The 25,000-nt window shown below is 43.2% G+C and overlaps 1 pseudogene; it reads left to right on the top strand.

The window, feature by feature from the left end:
* LOC137650991 (uncharacterized) overlaps window positions 1-18,145 on the top strand; it is a 49,161-nt pseudogene extending 31,016 nt beyond the window's left edge.
* Window positions 18,146-25,000: the final 6,855 nt, after the last annotated feature.

Raw genomic sequence — 25,000 nt, 5'->3', positions numbered from 1 at the left:
TTCGTAAAGATCCTTTGCTTGCGGTTCGCCAGTCCGATAAGCGTGACTCTGGTCTTCAACCGCCTAAGCGAGATTTGTCTCATCATTATGACGTTAGTGCTAATGTTATCGGTGCTGTTAAACGCGACTCTGATCGTGTTCCTCGTCATTCACGTCAGTTACGTGACGTGGAACCTTTTTTCCGCAGACTCAAGGTGACGTTCAACAACTATCACCGCAGTCTCAACGTGACGTTCGTTGGCCGACTCCGTTGCCCTGACGTGACGTTGAACGTCAGTCGCCACGGTCGGGTGTTGTTTTTCAAACTCAAGTCCTGCAGTCAGTGCAGTCCCGACGTGATGTCGAACGTCAGTCGACACAGTCTGTTGTTGTTTGTCAGCCTCAAGACTTTCAGTCTTTGCAGTCTCGACGTGACGTCGTTAACCTCAGCTGTTGCTGCGGTTCTGTCGCATATTGATATAGCCTGTCAAGCGTTGCCTCCTCGGCATGCTTCTCCGTATCGCGAGACTTTGCCGTTGTCGGATGAAGTTCCTTCGGATGAGGAAGTCGTTGATCCCCTTCCTGCTGATGTTCCTTTGGGGACTCTTTCGGATGGAGAGGAGCCTAGGGTTGCTCAGCCCTCCCTGGACTTTAAGAAGATCATGCTTATCTTTTAGGACCTGTTTCCTGATCATTTTGTTTCTGCTGCTCCTCGTTCGCCTCCATCTGAGTTCACGCTGGGCCTAGCTTCTTCGACTCCATCGTTCACGAAGTTAGTGCTCTCTCGCTCTTCTAAGAGAGCTTTGCGTTTGTTGAGCGACTGGTTAATGTCCAGGAGGAATTTGGGGAAGTCTGCTTTTGCTTTTCCCCCTTTCAAATTGGCTTCTCGTGCGAGCGTCTGGTATGACACGGGAGAAGTTCTCGGCTTGGGGGTGCCTGCCTCTGCCCAGGGAGACTTCTCAAGCCTCGTAGACACTCCTCGTCGTCTGGCCATGAGACGCTCGAAGGTTTGCTGGTCCTCTTCGGATCTAGATCATCTCCTCAAAGGAATTTACCGTGCCTTTGAGGTTTTCAATTTTTTGGATTGGTCTCTGGGAGCCTTGAGTAGGAAGGTCTCGTCAGCAGACCGAGATGTCTCTGTTCAGATTATGTCGTGCATGGACAAGACAATTAGAGATGGCTCTAATGAACTTGCTGCTACTTTCACAGCAAGGGTTCTTAAGAAGAGAGAGACTCTGTGTTCTTTTCTGTCTGCAGGTGTCACTCCTTGTCAAAGGTCAGAACTTCTCTTTGCGCCATTGTCTTCTGCCTTGTTCCCGCAGCAGCTTATTAAAGATATTGCAGCGTCGCTTGTACAGAAGGACACTCATGATTTAATGGCCACGTCTGGTCGTAAGGCTGTGCCTTCGTCTTCTTATGTCAACAGACCTAAATTTGACACTCCAGCGACAAGGTTTATCCCGTCCTCTCGTGGCAGAGCTCCCAGTAAGGGAGGCTCTCGTGCCGATAGTAAGCGAGGCAAGAAGAGAGGATGTAAATCCTCCCGTGGCAGAGTCTGACTGCCCACGTCCTCAGACAGCAGTAGGTGCCAGATTGACCAACTTCTGGCAGGCCTGGGAGAAGAGGGGTGCAGACCGGGAGTCTGTTTTGTTGCTGAAGAAGGGTTACAAAATTCCTTTTATATGGAGACCTCCTCTAGTAAAAGATCCGATAGACCTCTCTCCCAGGTATCGAGAGGAGACAAAGAGACAGGCATTACATCTTCAGGTGTCTCTGTTGTTAGAAAAGGGGGCGGTGGTGAAAGTCTCGGACCTTCAATCCCCAGGTATTTACAACCGTCTCTTCCTGGTTCCGAAGAACACAGGAGGTTGGAGGCCAGTGCTGGATGTCAGTACTCTCAACGATGGAGACCACCAAATCCGTTTTGGCTGCAGTCAGAGAGGGCGACTGGATGGTCTCTCTCAACTTGCAGGATGTGTACTTCCACATTCCGATACATCCAGACTCTCAACATTATCTGAGGTTTGTGTACAGGAATGTGGTGTATCAATTCCGAGCCCTGTGCTTCGGCCTCAGCCCTGCTCCTCTTGTTTTTACGAGGCTCATGAGAAATGTTGCGAAGTTCCTACATTTATCGGGGATCAGAGCCTCCCCGTATTTGGACGACTGGGTACTCAGAGCGTCGTCCCGTCATCGCTGTCTGCAGGACCTACAGTGGACTTTGGATCTTGCGAAGGAGTTGGGCCTCTTGGTGAACATGGAGAAGTCACAGCTGACTCCCTCCCAAACGATTCTCTATTTGGGGATGGAGATAGAGTCTAGCTTTTCGGGCTTTTCCGTCTGCCAACAGGATCGAGCAGGCTTTGCTCAAAGTCCGTCTCGTGCTAGAGAAAAACCGTTGCTCTGTGAGAGACTGGATGAGCCTCCTAGGGACGCTTTCGTCTCTGGAACAGTTTATCTCTCTAGGGAGACTTCACATACGCCCTCTCCAGTTCCACCTAGATTCCCATTGGAACAAGGAGAAAACTTTAGAGACGGTCTCGATTCCAATCTCCGATCCAGTCAAGACTTGCCTAGCTTGGTGGGACAGCAATATAAGACTTCGGGAAGGTCTTTCTCTGGCAGTCAAGAACCCAAACCATGTGTTATTTTCAGACGCATCGGATTTGGGTTGGGGGGCGACTCTGGACAGTCTGGAATGCTCGGGTCTTTGGGCCGCAGACCAGAGGAGCCTACACATAAACTGCAAGGAGCTGTTAGCAGTCCATTTAGCACTGAGGAGTTTCGAGAGTCTGATTCGAAACAAGGTGGTAGAAGTGAATGCAGACAATACCACGGCCTTGGCTTACATCTCGAAGCAAGGAGGCACTCACTCCCACGCTCTTTTCGTCATCGCAAGGGACCTCCTCATTTGGTCAAAAGACCGAAACGTCTCGCTTTTGACGAGGTTCGTCCAAGGGAAGTTGAATGTCTTGGCAGACTGTCTCAGTCGAAGAGGTCAGGTGATTCCTACGGAGTGGACGCTACACAAGGATGTGTGCAAGAGTCTTTGGATGACTTGGGGTCAACCCACCATCGATCTCTTTGCGACCTCGCTGACAAAAAGGCTCCCGACTTATTGCTCTCCGGTCCCAGATCCAGAGGCGGCCCACATAGATGCCTTTCTGCTGGACTGGTCTCACCTGGACATTTATGCCTTTCCACCTTTCAAGATCCTCAACAAGGTGTTGCAGAAGTTCGCCTCTCACGAAGGGACCAGGTTGACGTTGGTTGCTCCCCTCTGGCCCGCGAGAGAGTAGTTCACAGAGGTACTTCTATGGCTGGTAGACATCCCAAGGAGTCTGCCTTTGCGGATAGATCTCTCACGACAGCCTCACGTAAAGAGACTTCATCAAAGCCTCCCCGCGCTTCGTCTGACTGCCTTCAGACTATCGAAAGACTCTCGAGAGCTCGAGGATTTTCGAAGGAGGCAGCTAGAGCGATCGCGAGGGCTAGAAGATCCTCTACCATCAAGGTCTACCAGTCGAAGTGGGAGGTATTTAGAGATCGGTGCAAGTCCTCCTCTACTTCCTCTTCCAGTATCTCTGTAGCGCAGATTGCGGATTTTCTGCTATATCTGAAAAACGGTCGCTCCCTCTCTGCATCCACCATTAAAGGCTACAGAAGCATGTTGGCTTCTGTTTTCAGGCATAGAGGTTTGGATCTTTCAAATAACAAAGATCTCCAAGACCTCCTTAAGTCTTTCGAGACCTCTAAGGAGCGTCATATTTCAACCCCTGCTTGGAACTTGGACGTGGTCCTACAGTTCCTAATGTCAGACAGGTTTGAACCTTTAAATTCAGCCTCCCTGAAGGATCTTACCCTCAAGACACTTTTTTTGGTGAGCTTGGCTTCGGCTAAAAGGGTCAGTGAGATCAATGCTTTTAGTAAGAACATCGGCTTTTCAACAAATAAAGCAATATCTTCTCTTCAACTTGGTTTTTTGGCCAAGAATGAACTTCCGTCTCATCCTTGGCCTAAATCTTTTGAAATACCTAGTCTTTCTGAGATCGTAGGTAATGAAGTTGAAAGAGTGCTGTGCCCCGTTAGAGCTCTTAAGTTTTACTTATCTAGAACTAAACCGCTACGAGGTAGTTCAGAGGCTTTATGGTGCTCTGTTAAAAAGCCCTCTTTGCCCATGTCCAAGAATGCGTTATCTTACTTTATTAGACTTTTAATTCGGGAGGCACATTCTCATTTAAGTGAGAAGGATCGTAGTTTGCTTAAGGTCAAGGCTCATGAAGTTAGAGCGATAGCGGCTTCGGTGGCATTTAAGCAAAATAGATCCCTTAAAAGTATTATGGACGCGACCTTTTGGAGGAGCAAGTCGGTGTTCGCTTCATTTTACTTGAAAGACGTCCAGACTCTTTATGAGGACTGCTATACACTGGGTCCATTCGTAGCAGCGAGTGCAGTAGTGGGTGAGGGTTCTACCACTACATTCCCTTAATCCCAATATCCTTTTAATCTACTCTTGAAATTTTTAATCTTGTTTTGGGTTGTACGGAAGACTAAGAAGTCTTTCGCAATCTTTTTGATTTGGCGGGTGGTCAAAATGTTGTTTCTTGAGAGCGCCCAGATTAAGGGTATTGATGAGGTCCTGTTATAGGGGTGGTCACCCTGGATATAGCAGCTCCTGGGAGTCTTTCAGCATCCTGAGAGGATGGCTGGGCTTCGTGAGGATAGCGGACTAATGAGGCAGAGTAATCATCAGAGTCAGCTTCCTTACCAGGTACCTATACTTAAGTTTGTTTTTTTGAATATTTGTCAAAAACTCTTGAGCATATACGCCTTTATTTTTTTAATACTGGTCTTTACCCACCACCATGGGTGTGAATCAGCTATTTATATATTCACCGGCTAAGTTTAATATTTGGTTGAGAAGTATATGCGGTATCTGGCCGATAGTCGGCGCTGGTGGGCACACCCGCAACCTTCATGGCGATCGTTTTTTGGAATCTGTCGGGCCGTCGGAGACGTCAGCTACTTATATATTCACCGGGTAAGTACTGTATATTCAAAAATTTATTTTATAAGGAAAATATCATGTTTAAGATGTATAATTTAAGCTCCAAGCTTCAGATATATAATATAAGTTCTAAGCTGAAGATATATAATATAAGCCCTAAGCTTAAGATATATAGTAAAAGCTCTAAACTTAATATATATAATATAAGCTCTAAGTTTAAGATATATAATATAAGCTTTAATTAAGCTTAAGATATATAATATAAGCTCTAAGCATAATATATATAACGTAAGCTCTAAGCTTAAGATATACAAGTAGCCACATATTACTTTAAGCTTAAAAATAAGCTGTAAGCTATATCCTAATCCATCAGTACAGTATGTATATACTGAAATTATGCCCCATGAGTTTTACTTTGTAGCACTACCACAAGTAAATAAAGTACTCCAATAATAAAACATTGTGCATTTAATGTTTTTTACAGGTAATTAAAATCACATTGGAAACTGCATGTAATACTTAGCAACATGTTTCTTCTGATTTTGTAGGACCATCTATCCATTCCTTCCATTTGGTGTTTTCAAAAAGCATGGAATACAATTTCAGTATTCTTACATCCCAACACAGGGTGGGTATTAAAAATATGTGCTTATATTTTACAGGTTTGACACCAGGTCAAGCATACAGGCACCATTTGTTAAAGATGGACTTGAGTGAAGACTTGTATGATCAAGCCAATAAATCTATAAATCCATCTCCAAAGTCTGTTCAGTATATGTGGACAGTATGGAGGCAGAGTGAGCATGGAGGACTTAATACCCCATCAATGTTTGATGCAATAAGGAAATATGCAGAAGACCATCCAGAACTCATTCTGAAAAGTAGTCATGAAACTGATAAGTTTGCAGTTGTTTTGGTTACCCCCTTCATGATGAGAGCACACAGGCAGCTGAGAGAGGCAGGCGAAGTGGTGTTTATTGATGCAACAGGCTGTGTTGATCAGCTAAACACAGCAGTCGTACCATTCCTTTGTGCTGGACCAGCTGGGGCTGTGCCGTTGGCTGTGGTTTTTACCTCTTCTCAAGATGAAGCAACATTAACTAAAGGTAATTAATGTGTATAGTGTATCTTTTAATTCTTGGTTTCCTATTTTTTTGTGTATTAGCTTTTCAAGTTTTTTTTATGGAATGCAATTTATATATAATTTCCTATTGTGTGCTTTACAGGGTTTGGTATGGTAAAGGAAGCACTGGGGGACTATGCCTTTTATGGGAAAGGAAAGCCGCAGTCCTTCATGACGGACAATTACTTACCAGCAATTCCTATGTATATTTCACATACTACAACAAGTATGGCGCTGGCTCCTTGATTCCAAGCATGGCATCCATAAAAATGATCGTCAAGAACTAATGGCTGCAGTAAAAACTCTTGTTTATGCAGAGTCAAGAGAAGTTTTTCAAGATTTGCTGGAGAAGCTACTAAACAATCCTTTTTCTGAGAAATACCCCAATTTCAAATGGTATCATACGTTTTTAAATATAAAACTTACCCGCTGGTTATATAATGGCTAAAGTCCCTGAACGCCCGGCAAAAAATTGAAAATCTCGCGCGGCTTATCGCAGATATGCCAGGTGTACACTAGCGCCCTCGCGGTACTACAGGTAGAACTATGCCAAACCACTTCAGATTTTCTCTGCCGCCATAGCTGGCTGTACTATTGGAAATTCTCTCTCGTTTTCTTACTCTGTTTGGACGTTATTTGGTGATGTATTAACGTTTTGGAGTTTGGGCTTTCGTTTATTTGTTTTATTTGATCTGTGATCACATATTTATAACTTAAAAGGTAGAATTAGAAGGTTTTTCAACCTATTTTAAACCTCACGAAAGCATAAGGGCGGGATGTAAACATTTCGTCCATTGATGACGTCACAGCCTCTTCCGTAGGCTAAAAGTCTGTCTTGCTTTTTTTACAAAGAATGATATGTGAATACTTCCTTTTGAAGTATTAAGTTATAAATTAAATTAAAGGATTATAATTGAGAAATTTTTTCCTTTTAATAGTTTTTTCTTCACATATTCTTCGATCTGTTTGCAAAGATTAACTATCGTTCAGTTCATTTTTGTTACGCAGTTATTATTATTATTATTATTACTATCCAAGCTACAACCCTAATTGGAAAAGCAAGACGCTATAAGCCCAGGGGCTCCAATAGGGAAAAATAGCCCAGTGAGAAAAGGAAATAAGGAAATAAATAACTGAAGAGAACAAATTAACAATAAATCATTCTAAAAAAAGTAATTTCAAAAGAGATATATCATATATAAACTATTAACAACGTCAACAACAAAAATGTCATATATAAACTATAAAAAGACTCATGTCCGTCTGGTCAACAAAAAAGCATTTGCTCCAACTTTGAACTTTTGAAGTTCTACTGATTCAGTTGTCAGTATCGTTACAATATTACAATATTTTTTAGCTATTTCTATGAATAGTACATTCTTCTTACTTCTCAAGTTTTTAAGTTGTACTATATAAAAGGAACATTTTATTTTGCAATTAATTGGTAGTACAGTGATCCCTCGTTTATCGCAGGAGATAGGTTCCAGACCCGACCGCGATAGGTGAAAATCCGCGAAGTAGTGACACCATATTTACGTATTTATTTAACATGTATATTCAGACTTTAAAAACCTTCCCTTGTACGTAGTACTGTTAACAAACTACCCTTTAATGTACAGAACACTTAATGCATGTACTGTACCCTAAACTAAAACAGGCACAAATATTAAAGGCAATTTTATATCATGCGTTTCCTAAACACGATAAAAAGCACGATAAAAAATGGCAACCAATGTTTTGTTTACGTTTATCTCTGATCATAATGAAGAAACAAACGCATTTTGTGTACACATTTTTGTATAGGTTAGTTTTTGCATCGATTATATTGATTATACAGTATGTTGATTTTGTTATTACCAATGATTTACTTAATTTTTCTTAGGACTTCCAAATGAAATGTTTTTCTTTATGACGCCGCCTGAAACGGCGGCGTCATAAAGTACGCTCCATCTTCAATCGTAATAAACAAACGAAGGCATTTAGCGCGCATGATGAAAGTGATAAATAATGATATTACAGTAAAAGCTTTTAGAAAATATGTTATTACAAATATTATTTACCGTATCTATATAAAATCATACATACGTAGCAAAGCAGGAAAACAATTTACGAGAGAGAGAGAGAGTTGTTTTACGTACGTAAATGTAAATTTTAAACAAAAAAAATAGCCCCATTTCATATAAAATAGGTTATTACAAATGTTTTATTTTATCATATTACAGTAGTCTGTATAATACTGTAAAGTTCAGTACAGTATGTTGTTGTTAGTCGTGGCGATGAAATTCTCACGTAACAAAAAGACGGCATTCGATTAAAACAGCTGATTCATCTCTCTCTCTCTCTCTCTCTCTCTCTCTCTCTCTCTCTCTCTCTCTCTCTCTCTCTCTCTCCGTGTTATACAATACTTACATATAGATGAAGAAACTAAAATTAGTTTTCTTAGTGTCAATTAAATACGAAACGAAAAAATTATGCCGAGTTTACATCCATTTCAATCGTTGCTAAAAATACGACATCCAATTTCATCAGCAAACCACTATTTTTTGGGAAACATCATTTTATTCTAGAAAATTGCTACTCTTTAAATAGTTAATTGCACATTAAGAAAGCGTATACTTTTGTTTTTAAATTTCGGGTGTGTTTTAAAAATCGAGTATTGTTGACTTCTTTTTGTTTTACTTTTGGCTGTGATCAGATCAGCTGGCGTCTAGCTGCCGCTCTTGAGAGCGTACGAATACACTAACAAAGTATCGGTTATACCATTTCTTAACTTATTCAAACCGTCTATACAGTTGATATTACATAAGCACCAATGTGTTATAACCTGTCGAATTTTATTGTTTATTACATTTAAAACAACACTCTCTCTCTCTCTCTCTCTCTCTCTCTCTCTCTCTCTCTCTCTCTCTCTCTGTGGGCTACTTTTCACTACCTCCCATTCCTTACCCCTCTCTATCTCTCTAACAAATGATATCTTTGTTGCTCCTCAAAGTTTCATTTATATTGAAAATCAATCATGATTCAATTTTAAATATTTAACTTAGCCGGTGAATATATAAAAGCTGCAACTCTGTTGCTCGACAGACAAAAAACAGTAAAAACTCGCCAGCGATCGCTATACAGGTTGCGGGTGTGCCCACCAGCGCCAACTGTCGGCCAGATACCACTCTCGATGTAAACAAAGACTCAATTTCTTCTCTGTCGACGTGTCGACAAGACGTACTTTTACTCGCTGTAGAACCTGGAGTTTTCTCAACATATTTGGTGAAGTACTTCATTTTGGTTTGAGCTTTCGCAGTGCAGGTGTTTTATCTTCATCTTAAATCTTGAACTCGTTTTTGGATAGATTTAATTTTTGATGACAAAGAGAGTATGGACTTTCTTTGACTTTTAAATGGCCGACCCTTCCCTTAGACGGAAGTGTGTTTAGGCTTTTAGCAATTATCTTATCACGTTACAAATTAATTATAGATTTTCCTCTATATATTTTATATCTCACCGCCTTTATTAGGCCTCTTTGATTAACTTTCCATTTATAATAAACATAAAAATAAATTTTAATGATTTGTTTATATGCGACCTTTCCTGAGAGTAGGCGGTCCTAACTTGGAAACCGAAGTTAAACAACGTTGAGCCCTTTTCAATCGTAATAGCTTTTAAAGAGCTAATGATTTAAAACTTTTTAAATGAATATTTTTAATAAATATTTTATGAAAGATTTTCTTTGAATAGTCTTCGTACTGTTTTCAAAGATGAACTAACGTTTAGTTTATTTATGCTACGCAGTTTGCGCTCTATCGTTACGATAGAGAGAGAGAGTATCACGGTTTCACTTTGCAGAAAGAGTAAATCGATTCTGACGTTTTGTTCATTCTTCTTTCAAAGCTTAAATGTTTTAAATTCTATTTTAAAGGAACTTTTTAATTGAAAAACCTTTCAGTTTTTTCCTTTGGTCAAATAACATGTTTTTTTAACGAAACGTAATTGGGCTCTTCTCTTAGGTGCGAAATTAAGAGAGAGAGAGAGAGAGAGATAGAGACGGAGGGAGAGAGAGGAGAGAAAACGTTCCGTTCAAGCGGGTAACGTTGTTCTCGAGTTACTCTCGTCCCTAGTCTCTGTACGGGGAGAAAGGATAAAACGTTTTTAGTTTTATTCTCGTCCCCAGGCAATGTACGGTGAGAGATTGAAAACGTAGTTTTGAATGAACTAGTGTTTAGTCTCTTCCCCAGCCACTGAATTTTTTATCTTAAAAGATGTTTACTGTGTTTTGCTGGTATTAATGTGCTTGCTTTATACGACTGATTTCACATTTACTACCTTTTGATGAGGGTAGAATTGCGTGCTTCAGGTAGAAATCAGTAAAAGTTTTGATTTCAGTGAAATAAGTGCAAACAGAAAATCGTAGTGATAAAGTGATATTGCTTTCAGCCAACCTAACGTTCCTTTGTGCGTCCTGGTGACGTTGGCGTAGCTAAGTCACGTCAGTCAGGTTGTTTAGAACCACACTTGATGCGGTCTCGTGTGGATTTTCAGCCACATTTGGACGTTAGGCCACTTGCTGATGCTCCTGTTGACGTTCAGGACGTTCGCTAACAATCGGAGTTGACTTGTTTTGACGCTGTGCGTCAACCTCCGCATTCTAGAGTTGTTTTGACTGCTCAATCTAGGCGGTCAAAGCAGTCTCGAGTGGACGCTGTGCGTCCTCACGCACCTGTTGTTGTTGACAGTTCACAGACTGTCAAGCAGTTACATGACGTTGCGTCCTGGTCTCTCTCACCTGTTGTTGTTGACAGTTCACAGACTGTCAAGCTGTTACATGACGTTGCGTCCTGGTCCGCTACTAATGCACCAGTGCGTGTGGACTCTGCTTGTAAAGCATTGCCACCACGGTAGGTCTCTCCCTTGCTTGAGACTCAGCTATTATCGGACAAGGTTCCTTTAGATGAGGAAGTTGCTGTTCCCCCTCCTACTGATATTCCCTTGAGGACTGTCAGACGGAGAGGAGCCTAAAGCTGCTTAGCCCTCTATGGACTTTAATTAAATCATGCTGATTTTTAAGGATCTTTGTCCGGATCTTTTTGTAACTGCTGCTCCTCGTTCGCCTAAACGTCAGAGCTTACACTAGGCCTAGCTACTTCGAAGCCGTTGTTTTATAAGCTAGTGCTCTCTCGCTCTCCTAGAGAGCTTTACGTTTGCTAGGCGACTGGTTTATCACCAGGAGGAGTTTGGGGGATACAGCCTTTGCTTTCCCTTCTTTTAAACTGGCTTATAGAACGAGAGTCTGATATGACACGAGAGAAGTTCTCGGCTTGGGAGTTCCTGCCTCTGCCCAGATAGACTTCTAAAATCTCGTAGACTCTCCCTGGCGCCTGGCCAGGAGACGCTCCAAGATTTTACAGGTCAACTTCACAGCTGTTTTCGAGCCTTTGAAGTTTTGCTGTACAATTATGTCATGCATAAACAAGGCTTTCAGAGATGGCTCCAATGATCTGACAGCCACGTTCTCTGCAGAGACAAGTCCCTCAGGGATAGCTCCATGATTTGGCAGCCATGTTCACTGCAGGAGTACGTAAGAGGCAAGTGCGCTCAATGTGTTCATTGTCAAGACAAACTTCGCGATGAAGTCTACCAGGCTGTCTTGACAGCATTTATGGAAGGCGACTGGATGGTCTCTCTCGACCTTCAGGAGGCATACTTCCACATTCCTATAAACCCGGATTCCCACCGTTTTTGAGGTTTGTTTACAGGAATGTGGGGTACCAGTTTCGAGCTATCGGAGATCAGAGCCTCCCTGTACTTGGACGACTGGCTTCTCAGAGCCTCTTCCAGTCATCGCTGTCTGAAGGATCTCAATTGGACTCTAGATCTGGCCAAGGAATTGGGACTCCTAGTCAATTTGGAAAAGTCACAGCTGGTCCCATCCCAAACTATTCTGTATTTAGGGATGGAGATTCACAGTCAAGTTTTTCGGGCTTTTCCGTCGGCCCCCAGAATAGATCAAGCCCTGCTCTCCATCCAGAAGATGCTGAAGAAAGAACGCTGCTCAGTCAGGCTGTGGATGAGTCTGGTAGGGACGCTGTCATCCCTGGAGCAATTTGTATCATTAGGAAGACTACACCTCCGTCCTCTTCAATTCCATCTGGCTTTTCACTGGAAAAAGGACAAGACGCTAGAGGTGGTCTCGATCCCGATTTCCGAAAAGATAAAGTCTTGTCTGACTTGGTGGAAGGACAATATCAGCCTAAGAGAGGGTCTTCCCCTGGCAGTTCAGATACCCAACCACGTTCTCTTCTCGGAAGCATCGGACTTGGGCTGGGGCGCGACGCTGGACGGTCGGGAATGCTCAGGTCTGTGGAACTCGAGTCAGAGGAGCATGCATATCAACTGCAAGGAGCTTTTGGCGGTTCATCTGGCCTTGAGAAGCTTCGAGTATCTCCTTCGAGGCAAAGTGGTGGAAGTAAACTCGGACAACACCACGGCCTTGGCGTACATCTCCAAACAGGGAGGTACCCACTCACTGACGTTGTACGAGATCGCAAGGGACCTGCTCATCTGGTCAAAAGATCGAGGCATCTCCCTAGTAACGAGGTTCATCCAGGGCGACTTGAACGTCCTAGCAGATTGTCTCAGTCGGAAAGGTCAAGTAATTCCAACCGAATGGACCCTCCACAAGGATGTGTGCAAGAGACTTTGGGCGACTTGGGGTCAACCCACCATATATCTCTTTGCAACCTCGCTGACCAAGAGGCTTCCAATCTATTGCTCTCCAGTCCCGGACCCAGCAGCAATACATATAGATGCCTTCCTCCTAGATTGGTCACATCTGGATCTTTACGCATTCCCACCATTCAAGATTGTCAACAAGGTACTGCAGAAGTTCGCCTCTCATGAAGGGACAAGGTTGACGTTAGTTGCTCCCCTCTGGCCCGCGAGAGAAGGGTTCACCGAGGTACTTCGATGGTTAGTAGACGTTCCCAGAAGTCTTCCTCTAAGAGTAGACCTTCTACGTCAGCCACACGTAAAGAAGGTACACCAAAGCCTCCACGCTCTTCGTCTGACTGCATTCAGACTATCGAAAGACTCTCGAGAGCTAGAGGCTTTTCGAAGGAGGCAGCCAGTGCGATTGCTAAGAGCAAGGAGAGCATCTACCATTAGAGTCTACCGATCGAAGTGGGAAGTCTTCCGAGACTGGTGCAAGTCAGTTTCTGTATCCTCGACCAGTACCTCTGTAGCCCAAATAGCTGATTTTCTCTTATACCTGAGAAAAGGACGATCCCTTTCAGCTTCCACTATCAAGGGCTATAGAAGCATGTTGGCATCGGTCTTCCGGCATAGAGGCTTAGATCTTTCCAACAATAAAGATCTGCAAGACCTCCTTAAGTCTTTCGAGACCACTAAGGAGCGTCGTTTGGCTACTCCTGGGTGGAATTTAGACGTGGTCCTAAGATTCCTCATGTCAGACAGGTTTGAGCCTTTACAGTCAGCCTCCCTGAAAGATCTCACTCTTAAGACTCTTTTCCTGGTATGCTTAGCCTCGGCTAAAAAAGTCAGTGAGATTCATGTCTTCAGCAAGAACATCGGATTTTCGTCAGAAAAAGCTACTTGTTCTCTGCAACTTGGTTTTCTAGCCAAAAATGAGCTACCTTCTCGTCCTTGGCCTAAATCTTTCGATATTCCCAGCTTATCGGAGATCGTAGGCAATGAACTAGAAAGAGTCTTATGCCCTGTTAGAGCTCTTAAGTTCTACTTAGCTCGTACTAAACCTTTATGAGGCCAATTTGAAGCGTTATGGTGTTCGGTTAAGAAACCATCCTTGCCTATGTCAAAGAATGCTTTGTCATGTTTTATCAGATTGTTAATACGAGAAGCTCATTCACACTTGAGTGAGGAAGACCGATCTTTGCTTAAGGTTAAGACGCACGAAGTTAGAGCTGTAGCAACTTCCATGGCCTTTAAGCAAAATAGATCTCTGCAAAGTATCATGAACGCAACCTATTGGAGAAGCAAGTCAGTGTTCGCGTCATTTTACTTAAAAGATGTCCAGTCTCTTAACGAGAACTGCTACACACTGGGACCATTCGTAGCAGCGAGTGCAGTAGTGGGTGAGGGCTCAACCACTACAATTCCCTAATTCCATATCCTTTTAATCTGTCTCTTGAAATGTTTTAATGTTTTTATGGGTTGTCCGGAAGGCTAAGAAGCCTTTCGCATCCTGGTTGATTTGGCGGGTGGTCAAAGTCATTTCTTGAGAGCGCCCAGATTAGGGGTTTGATGAGGTCCTGTTGTATGGGTTGCAGCCCTTGATACTTCAGCTCCTGGGGGTCTGTCAGCATCCTAAGAGGATCGCTGGGCTCCGTAAGGAAGACGTACTTACAAGGCAGAGTAATCGTCTAAGTCGACTTCCTTACCAGGTACATATTTATTTTGGTTTTGTTATATTGATAACTGCCAAAATGAAATAAAAAACTCTTAGCTTATACGATGTAAACATATTTAACTCTGGTCTCTACCCACCTCCTTGGGTGTGAATCAGCTATTATATATTCACCGGCTAAGTTAAATATTTAAAAATGATATTTTAATTATAAAATAAATTTTTGAATATACTTACCCGGTGAATATATAAATTAAACGACCCTCCCTTCCTCCCCAATAGAGACGCAGTGGGATGAGAAGAAATTGAGTCTTTGTTTACATCGGGAGTGGTATCTGGCCGACAGTTGGCGCTGGTGGGCACACCCGCAACCTGTATAGCGATCGCTGGCGAGTTTTTACTGTTTTTGGTCTGTCGAGCAACAGAGTTGCAGCTATTATATATTCACCGGGTAAGTATATTCAAAAATTTATTTTATAATTAAAATATAATTTTTCCTTACTTTCTCAAATCTCGCACCATCGGTCGCATCGCGGTATTTTCGAAATTTCCTGAAAATCCGCGATATATGTACTGTATATACATGCGTTATGAAAAAAATCCGCGAAGTGGTGAATCCACGATAGTCGAACCGCGAAGTAGCGAGGGATCACTGTAACTGATGTTCGCCGGAAGTTTTTCTTTTCGAAAGAAGGCGACGTGTCAGCACCAAAATCGTGTAAGACACATAGTTCTTCGGGAGAAAAGGTGCTCAGTTTGCTTCTTTTCACGCTTCTTCTCCTCCCCCAGTTTGGGGAATTATCTACTACTTTCTTCTGAGGTCTAGCGACTACTGTTGACGGTATCTCACAGCATTGGATACGTTCAGTTCGCGTACAAGGCGTGCTTGAAATGTCATAGGGACTCTCCCAGGTCGCTCATGGGACTGCAGTTGATGTTCTCTCTCAGCCTTCACTCACGCTTGAGTTGGCGTGCACGCTGCCCCGCGAGTGTAGGTTTGGTCTGAGCTAAAAGAGGTCAATTTCATCTCTGTTTAGCGTTTACGATTCTCGGGGGGAGAAAATTTTTTCCTTATACCGTTTCCAGTCTCTTTATAAGGACAGTTACGTTTTGGGATCATTCGTAACAACGAGTGCAGTAGTAGGTGAAATATCCACCACTATATTTCCCTTAATTCCTATTACCCCTGTTCTTCTCTTAGAACTTTTATATATATTTTAATGGTTGAACGGAAGATTGGTCGGCAATCTTCCGCAATCTTTGATGTAGTCAGGTGGTCATTTTGTTCCTAGAGAGCGCCCGGAACAAGGGTATTAGTTGAGGTCCTGTCATGTTATAGGTTATTGAACCGTTTGACAGCTCCTAGAGATCATCAGCCCCCTGGGTGGACTGCTGGATCTGTTAAGGATAGCAGACAAAATGAGGCAGAGCATTGCGGTCAGCTTCCTTATCAGGTGAGAACCACCTAAGTTGTTTATGTAACTCTTAAGTGAATTTCCAATTATGCAGCTGTCTCTGACCCGCCACCAATGGGTGTCAATCAGCCATTATATAACCAGCGGGTAAGATTTATATTTAAAAATTATATTTTCATAATAAAATAAACTTTTGAATATACTTACCCGCTGGTTATATAAGTTAAAAACCCACCCTCCTCCCCTCTAGAGACCATGGGGCATGGAAAATCGGAAGTGGTTTGGTAGAGTTCTACCTGTAGTACCACGAGGGCGCTAGTGTACACCTGGCATATCTGCGATAAGCCGCGCGAGATTTTGAATTATCTGCCGGGCGTCTAGGGACTTTAGCCATTATATAACCAGCAGGTAAGTATGCTCAAAAATTTATTTTATGAAAATATCATTTCTCACTATTAGTAAAGTCTTTGGAAAGTAGTGCAGGTATTTTTTCTGTTGTATAATATGGATCAAGTTTTACACTTTAATATACATTTTTTCCTTTCTTTAACCACGTGTAATAACTCATGCTATAGTGATTTCAATTCAATTTTTCATCTACCTGACCACCCTAGTCCCAAGGCAAGAGGAGTGGGCGATTGCCTTCAGAGCTGGTGCAGTGTTGAGAGGCCATCACACTAACAATTACTGTGAGGCAACAATGTGTATCATTAAGGATATTATTCTTAATAGGTAAGGATAAAACTTAACTAAGACTAATTTATTCATTTCAATTTAATTTGACATAACTGTACTCAGGACTGGATTTATCTGTATGTGGGCCCAAGACCACTTTTTATAAGTGGACCCCAAAAGTAATAATATGAAATAATTTTAGGAAACAATGAAACAAACCATTCATCCCCATGTCCCTGGTATATACCAACAAGTCCTCAGTGGACCCCTAGGTACCAGCAAGCCCTAGGTTAATGGCCTATGTTGTCCAGTAAAATATCTGAGCCTGACTTATATGTCAGGGGCAGACAATCTTTTCAGCGTGAGAGCCAGTTGAGAAATACATATGAGCTGCTTACGGGCCGGGGAAAGAAAGTGACTACAAACACAGTCTTTTGCAATCTATACAAATAAATAATAGGGCTGATGCTGCTTGTCATGAATACTTTTTGTTGCGTTGTGTTGTGTTTACGCTCTAACCCAATAGACCTCTCCAGCCATTTACTGACGCCCATCAGCCGTAGTTATGCTACTATATTTCAAAATTCGGGGCTGCTACGAAGAAATGGTTGAACGACAATCAGTAGCTCAATGAACATGTAAGTAGGCCACTGCTTGCAGCGACGGCCTCCCCTGTAACTAATCTTCTCTGGGGTGTGCCATTTTTGGTAGACACGGGTCCTTGCCATTCTCTTCTGCCAAGGCCACTCTTCAGGACACGATGCAGTTTGTCTAAGTCTGCCGACATCCACGTGATAGCTGCCAATAGATCAGCAATACTGACCCTCAGTTATGAAACCCTCACATTATTGTTTGGAAGTGCCAAATGTAATTGGAATTTTCTCGTTGTTGGCATCACACTACCATATCCTTGGTGCAGAATTTCTCTCTGATATCCATCTCCTGATTGAGGTTACTTACCGTCGGTTGATCAACTTGGATTCGTTTTACTCGACACCTTTCAAACCCACTCTCTCCAACCTCGCTCTCCCCATCAGTGCACCCAGGGATGCCTATGCCCACCCCCTCATGCTGTGCCCGGAAGTTTTTCATCCAGAACTTACTTAAATGCCCATAGTTCCATCTAAATATGATATTTATCAACTGGGCCTCTGGTGTTTGTAAGATTCAGACATCTGTCACCTCATCGTTCAGCAACTGATGAACAAACGTTTGCTGAAGTGGTTGAAATTTGCCTTTCCCAAAAAGCATGAAACCCATGGTCGTCACCCTTACACGTTGTCATGAAGAAAGATTACAGTTTACTGAACATGGAGGCAGTACTGTATAACTACTGCTTCCTAAACATCGCTGACATGACTACCTACTTACATAAAGTAAATGTTTTCTTAATGCCAGACCACCTTAAGGGGTACTATCAGATACCCATGAACCCAGAAGATATCCTCAAGATCGCCATAACCACCTCCCTTGGTACATACACCTATAATTACTTTTATTATGGAACACCTCCATCACCTTCGCATCGTTCAGGACCCCGTAAAACAGAATGGACTTGTAGTCCAGTATGACACATGTACATTTGGGACCAACGAAGTATCGTTTTTAGGGCACTGCATCACTCGTGAAGGACTTCACTCTTTCCCTGAAATGTAGCAGCCAGTCAGATCTTCCCTACGCCCTTATCTGTCAAGGACCTGCAAGAATACTAGGACAAGATCAACCATTTTCAAAGTTACCTGTCAGCATTCGCCGCCACTCATGACCGCCTCTACATCTCCTCAAGTGGGGTCTCTTTGAAAAAGCTGCCTTTTGCAACGCAAATAATGCGATATCAGCAGCTGCTGCTCTTTCGTTTTTCTTGTCACATGCCCTTCTCCTTCTCTCCACAGATGCCAGCAATATCACTATTTTAAATATTAAACTTAGCCGGTGAATATATAATAGCTGACGTCTCCGACGGCTCGACAGATTCCAAAAACTCGCGAGCGATCGCCGTGAAGGTTGCGGGTGTGCCCACCAGCGCCGACTATCGGCCAGATACCGCATATACTTGTAAACATCTCCAGTTCTTCTCTGTCGGTTTCATCGACAAGTTGATTCCACCTCGCTTTATGACCTCGAGTTTTCTACCGAATTGGTGAAGTACTTGGTTTTGGTTTTATTGCTTTCGCCGTGTTGGATTATTCAATACTATCTTCAAAAGAAATGCTTTTGAAAGGAGAGTAAAAGTGTTTTGCCCTTGCTTTTTTATCTCTGGTTTTTCCATAGAGTAAAGATGGCCGACCCTTCCCTCAGTGTACGGAAGTGTGTTTAAGGCTTTTAGTAATTATTTTATCACGTTATAAATTATGGTTGATAATTATAGATTTTCCTCTATATATTTTATATCTCACCCGCCTTTATTAGGCCTCTTCGATTAGCTTTCCATTTATACTAAACATCAAGATAAATTTTATGTTTTGTTTATATGCGGCCTTTACCTATTCCTCCCTAGTCCGAGATGTAGGCGGTCCTAACTTGGAAACCGAAGTTAAACAACGTTGAGCCCATTCAACTTTTATTTTCGTTAAGTTTAAATCATTTGCTCTGTAAGAGTTATGAAATGAATATTTTTTAGAACATATTTTAAGAAATATATTCTTTGAATAGTCTTCGTGCTGTTTTTTCAAAGATGAACTAACGTTTGGTTTATTTATGCTACGCAGTTTGCGCTCTATCGTTACGATAGAGAAAGAGAGAATCACGGTTTCACTTTGCAGAAAGAGTAAATCGATTTTGACATTTTGTTCATTCTTCTTTCAAACTGAAGTGTTTTAAATACTAATTTAAAGGAACTTGTTAATTTTCAATTTCTTAGTCCTTTCAGTTTTTTCCTTTGGTCAAATAACCTGTTTATTGACGAAGGGTGAGTGGGCAATTCTCTTGTGTGTGACAAGAGAGAGAGAGAGAGAGAAAGAGAGAACGATCCGATCTTTATTCTCGTCCCAAGTAAGGAGTTTGGGAGCGAGTAACGTTGTTCTCGATTCAGTTTTTTACTCTCGTCCCAAGTCTCTGTACGGGGAGAAAGGATAAAACGTTTTTAGTTTTTATTCTCGTCCCAAGGCACTGTACGGTGAGAGATTGAAAACGTAGTCTTTAGTGACCTAGAGTTTAGTCTCCTCCCCAGTCACTGATCCTTTTTAACTTTATATATTTCCGTTTTATTCGATATATATGTATATGTTTTTTGATTTTTGCATGTGTGTTTCATTTTGTACTAATGTGCTTACTTTATACGACTCATTTCGCAATTATAACCTTTTGATGTAAGGGAGAATTGCGTGCTTCAGGTAGATATCAGTTTTATTCATGCCTAATGTGAAATTATTGAAAAATACGATATCAGTGAAGTGAGTGCAAGAAAACATGTGCTGTGTTGCGGAGGGTTCGTTTGTTCGTGCTTGTCGCTCCCCTAGTCCGAGACCTCTTTCAGGCTCCCATGCACCAGGGAGGAGTAATGTCGTAGGACTTAAGGGGACGAGAGGCTTTAACCAACGTACAGACGTTCCCTTTTTGGTATCGGACGTTTCTCGTCAAGATCGCCCTTACCATAAGACGGGTGAGACTGTGTTCTCCTCGTCATCCGAAGACTTTTCGCAAAAGAAACCTTGGCGCAAGGTTTCTAGAACCTTTAAGCGAAAGTCAGTCCCTTCAGGACAGGTCCAGCGTCCTGGCTGTAGCCATGGGGACAGCTCTGACCCTTTGCAGTCGTCGGAAGACTGTTCGCCTATTAAACGCAAGCGTAACACGGGGTCCGAGGGTCGCGGTAAAGGCAATGTTTTGCCAACGCAGACGTTACCGTTGTCTCGGCCCGTTCCGACTCCCATTGATCCTAAATGGGTTGTCCTGCAGGACATGCAGACTAAGCTTGCCTCCCTTATGGAGAAGTATGACGTTGAGCAGGTTCACGATGAACCTTCGCTTTCGAGTCGCCGTTACGCTAAACGAGACTCTGGCCGTCAGCCGCCCAAACGAGCATTTACTCGTCCGTTTGACGTTAGTGCTGACGTTTCTTGTACTTTGAAACGTGATGTCAGGAGTTTTTCACGTCAGTCACGTGACATGGATCCTCCCTCGCTGCAGTCTCGTGTTGACTTTCAGCCGCTGCCGCAGTCTCGTGTTGACGTTCAGCCGCTGCCGCAGTCTCGTGTTGACGTTCAGGACGTTTGCCAACCAGCTCAGTTGCCTCGACTGGACGTTGAGCGTCAATCACCGCAGTCGAAGGTTGTTTTGACTGCTCAGTCTAGGCAGTCAATGCAGTTCCGACGTGACATCGAGCGTCCATCAACTCCTGTTGTTGTTGTTGGACAGTCACAAGGTTTTCAGTCCTTTCAGCAGCGACCTGACATCGCTTCCTCTATTGCTACTGCTGCTCCTTTGCATGTTGACATTGCCTGTCAAGCATTGCCGCCGCGGCAGGTCTCTCCTTTTCATGAGACTAGACAATTGTCGGACGAGGTTCCTTCAGATGAGGAAGTTGCTGATCCTCCTCCTACTGATATTCTTTTGGGGACTTTGTCAGACGGAGAGGAGCCTAAAGCTGCTCAGACCTCTATGGACTTTAAAAAAATCATGCTGATTTTTAAGGATCTTTTTCCGGTCCATTTTGTAACTGCTGCTCCTCTTTCGCCTTCGTCAGAGTTTACGCTAGGCCTAGCTACTTCGAAGCCGTCGTTTTCTAAGCTAGTGCTCTCTCGCTCTTCTAAGAGAGCTTTACGTTTCCTAGGCGACTGGTTGATCACCAGGAGGATTTTGGGGGAGACAGCCTTTGCTTTCCCTCCTTTTAAACTGGCTTCTAGAGCGAGCGTCTGGTATGACACGGGAGAAGTTCTCGGCTTGGGAGTTCCTGCCTCTGCCCAGGGAGACTTCTCAAGCCTCATAGACTCTCCCCGTCGCCTGGCCATGAGACGCTCCAAGATTTTATGGTCGGCTTCAGAGCTAGACCATCTCCTGTTAAGAGTTTTTTCGAGCGTTTGAAGTTTTTATTTGTTGGTTGGTCCCTAGGAACCTTAAGTCAGAAGGTCTCTCCAGCTGTCAATGTTTTGCTGTACAATTATGTCAAGCATGAACAGGGCTATCAGGGATGGCTCCAATGATCTGACAGCCACGTTCACTGCAGGAACAAGGCTATCAGGGATGGCTCCAATGATCTGGCAGCCACGTTCACTGCAGGAGTACTTAAGATGTAAGTGCGCCCAATGTGTTCATTGTCAAGACAAACTTCACGATGAAGACTACCAAATCTGTCTTGGCAGCAGTGAGGGAAGGCGACTGGATGATCTCTCTCGACCTTCAGGATGCATACTTCCACATCCCGATTCATCCAAACTTTCAACAACATCTTAGGTTTGTGGACGGGAAAGTAATGTACCAATGTCGAGCACTGTACTTCGGCCTCATTCCTGCTCCTCTTGTTTTTACAAGGCCCTTGCAAAATGTAGCAAGCTTTCTACATTTTTTGAGGATTCAGAGCCTCCCTTTATTTTGACGACTGGCTAATCAGGGCGTCGTCATTATATCACTGTCCGGAGAGCCTCTAATGGATATTAGACCTAACCAAGGAGCTAAGTCTCATAGTGAACGTAGAGAAGTCGTAACTTACAGTACCCCATCCAAGACTATTCTTTATTTGGGAATGGAGACACAGTGTCTGATTTTTCGGGCCTTTTCGTCTCCCACAAGAATGGAGCAAGCTCTGTTAAAAGTCCTTCACTTGCAAGAGGAAAACAGTTGCTCTGTAAGAGTTTGAACTAGTCTCGTGGGAACTCTTTCATCGCTGGAGTAGTTTATCTCTCTGAGGAGACTCAACCTATGCCCTCTCCAATTTCACCTAAACCATTGGAACAAGGAGAAGGGCTTAGAGAGTATCTCTTTCCCAATCTCCAACCCAGTCTAGACATGTCTGACTTGGTGGGACAGCAACATCAGACTTCGAGAAGGTCTTTCTCTTGCGATCAAGAACCCAAACCATGTGTTGTATTCAGATGCTTCGGTTTTGGGTTAGGGAGCTCCACTGGACAGTCTGGAATGCTCGGGTCATTGATCCACGGATCAGAAGGAACTCCATTTAAGGCAAGTAACATCTCTCCTTTGGCGAGATTTGTGCAAGGAAAAATGAATGTCTTGGCGGACTGCCTCAGCAGAAGAGGACAAGTCATCTCCATGGAGTGGATGTTGCATAAGACTTTGTGCGAGAAGCTATGGATGACATGGGGTCAACCCACCATAGATCTTTTTGCGACTTCTCTGACAATGAGGCTCTCGACTTACTGCTTTCCAGTTCCAGATCCAGAGGCAGCCCACATAGACGCTTTCCTGCTGGACTGGTCTCACCTGGACGTTTATGCCTTTCCACCTTTCAAGATCCTAAACAAGGTGCTGCAGAAGTTCACCTCTCACGAAGGGACCAGGTTGACATTGGTTGCTCCACTCTGGCCCGCGAGAGAGTGGTTCACAGAGGTACTTCTATGGCTGGTAGATGTTCCAAGAAGTCTGCCGTTACGGATGGATCTCTTGCGACAGCCTCACGTAAAGAGATTTTATCAAAGCCTACCCACGCTTCGTCTAACTGCCTTCAGTCTATCGAAAGACTCTCTTGAGCTCGAGGGTTTTCGAAGGAGGCAGCTAGAGCGATCGCGAGGGCTAGAAGATCCTCTACCATCAGGATCTATCAGTCGAAATGGGAGGTATTTAGAGACTGGTGCAAGTCCTCCTCTATTTCCTCTTCCAGTACCTCTGTAGCCCAAATTGCGGACTTTCTCCAGCATCTGAGAAATGTTCGCTCCCTCTCTGCTCCCACTATTAAAGGCTACAGGAGCATGTTGGCGTCTGTTTTCAGACATAGAGGCTTGGATCTGTCAAATAACAAGGATCTCGAAGATCTCCTTAAGTCCTTCGAGACCTCTAAGGAGCGTCGTATGTCAACTCCCGCTTGGAACTTAGACGTGGTCCTAAGGTTCCTAATGTCAGACAGGTTTGAGCCATTGCATTCAGCCTCCCTGAAGGATCTCGCCCTCAAGACGCTTTTTTTTGGTGTGCTTGGCTTCGGCTAAAAGGGTCAGTGAGATCCATGCTTTTAGTAAGAACATCGGCTTCTCTACAAATAAAGCTACATGTTCGCTTCAACTTGGTTTTTTGGCCAAGAACGAACTGCCTTCTCGTCCTTGGCCTAAATCTTTTGAAATAACCAGTCTGTCAGAAATCGTAGGTAACAAAGTTGAAAGAGTGCTGTGCCCCGTTAGAGCTCTTAAGTTTTACTTAGCTCGAACTAAACCATTACGAGGTGGTTCTGAGGCCTTATGGTGCTCCGTTAAGAAGCCCTCATTGCCCATGTCTAAAAATGCATTATCGTACTTTATTAGACTTTTAATCCGGGAGGCACATTCTCATTTAAATGAGAAAGATCGTTGTTTGCTTAAGGTCAAGACGCACGAAGTGAGAGCGATAGCGACTTCGGTGCCTTTAAGCAAAACAGGTCTCTTCGAAGTATTATGGACGCGACCTTTTGGAGGAGCAAGTCAGTGTTCGCTTCATTTTACTTAAAAAACGTCCAGACTCTTTATGAGGACTGCTACACCCTGGGTCCATTCGTTGCAGCGAGTGCAGTAGTGGGTGAGGGTTCTACCACTACAGTCCCTTAATCCCAATATCCTTTTAATCTTCTCTTGAAATGTTTTTAATCTTGTCTTGGGTTGTACGGAAGACTAGGAAGTCTTTCGCATCCTTTTTTATTTGACGGGTGGTCAAATGTTGTTTCTTGAGAGCGCCCAGATTAAGGGTATTGATGAGGTCCTGTTATAAGGGTGTTCGCCCTGGATATAACAGCTCCTGGGAGTCTTTCAGCATCCTGAGAGGATGGCTGGGCTTCGTGAGGATAGCGGACTAATGAGGCAGAGTAATAATCAGAGTCTGCTTCCTTACCAGGTACCTATACTTAAGTCTGTTTTTTGAATAATTGTCAAAAACTCTTGAGCATATACGCCTTTATTGTATTAATACTGGTCTCTACCCACCACCATGGGTGTGAATCAGCTATTATATATTCACCGGCTAAGTTTAATATTTAAAAAGGATATTTTGATTATAAAATAAATTTTTGAATATACTTACCCGGTGAATATACAAATTAAAGGCCCTCCCTTCCTCCCCGATAGAGACCTAGGGGACTGAGAAGAACTGGAGATGTTTACAAGTATATGCGGTATCTGGCCGATAGTCGGCGCTGGTGGGCACACCCGCAACCTTCACGGCGATCGCTCGCGAGTTTTTGGAATCTGTCGAGACGTCGGAGAAGTCAGCTATTATATATTCACCGGGTAAGTATATTCAAAAATTTATTTTATAATCAAAATATCATTTTGATAATACTCAAAGGGATGATCAAC

This window comes from Palaemon carinicauda, chromosome 12 (assembly GCF_036898095.1).
Source record: "Palaemon carinicauda isolate YSFRI2023 chromosome 12, ASM3689809v2, whole genome shotgun sequence".
Classification (NCBI taxonomy): domain Eukaryota; kingdom Metazoa; phylum Arthropoda; class Malacostraca; order Decapoda; family Palaemonidae; genus Palaemon; species Palaemon carinicauda.
The sequence above is the reverse complement of the archived record's forward strand: the minus strand, read 5'-3'. Positions and strand labels throughout refer to the sequence as shown.